The following is an 853-nucleotide window of genomic DNA, read 5'->3' on the forward strand; positions in this document are numbered from 1 at the left end:
GGTAGGCAATGAAATGGGGGTGGGTGGGCAATGAAATTAAAGGCCAGGCAGCAATGAAAGAAGGGTGGGTGGGCAATGAAATTAAAGGCCAGGCAGCAATGAAAGTAGGGTGGGTGGGCAATGAAATTACAATGAAATAAGGCTGGGTGGGCTATGAAATCAAGGGCCAGGTAGGAATGAAATAATAAATGAAATGATGGTAGGCATGAAAAATGAAATAGTTTTGAAGGACAGGATTGAAATGAGGACTGGCAGAGAAATGAAATACATTTCATAACAGTTGCCTAGGTTTCTCATTTCATAAATTCCTTAGGCAGTGTGGATGTGAGTGTGCAGGCACTTGTCTATACTTTATCATAAAAGTGGTAGCTACCACTCCCATACCAGCAGCGTTGTCGGCGATGTATCCTTGGCCACCAGCGACGATAACAAGTGCGGACATTTCTGTGTTTTCGGATGGCTGGAGTGAATGGGCATGGGTGTGGGTGGGTGTGGGCGAACATGGATGGGCACGTGTGCACGGATAGGTGTTGTTGGTTTAACACCATGTGTGGTTGAACAGGGATGGTGTTGGTGGAAACGGATGGTGTGGCTGATGAGTGCGGATGGGTGTTGTTGGTCGAATGCAGATGGGCGTGGTTGGTTGAACACGGATGGGCATGGTTAAAGGTGGATGGGCATGGCACGCGGATGAGTGTGGATGAGCATGGATGGGCGCATAGACAATATCGCCATACCATGCACGCCAAACTCGCGGCCAAACGCCATGGACATTGTTGTGAACTTTGCGAGGTGGAGGAGCATGTATTCGAGTACGTTGGAGCAGATCATGGAGGCCCTTTCCAACAAAGAT

Source organism: Laccaria bicolor, genomic scaffold, assembly GCF_000143565.1.
Source record: "Laccaria bicolor S238N-H82 LACBIscaffold_28 genomic scaffold, whole genome shotgun sequence".
In the NCBI taxonomy this organism is placed as follows: Eukaryota; Fungi; Basidiomycota; class Agaricomycetes; order Agaricales; family Hydnangiaceae; genus Laccaria; species Laccaria bicolor.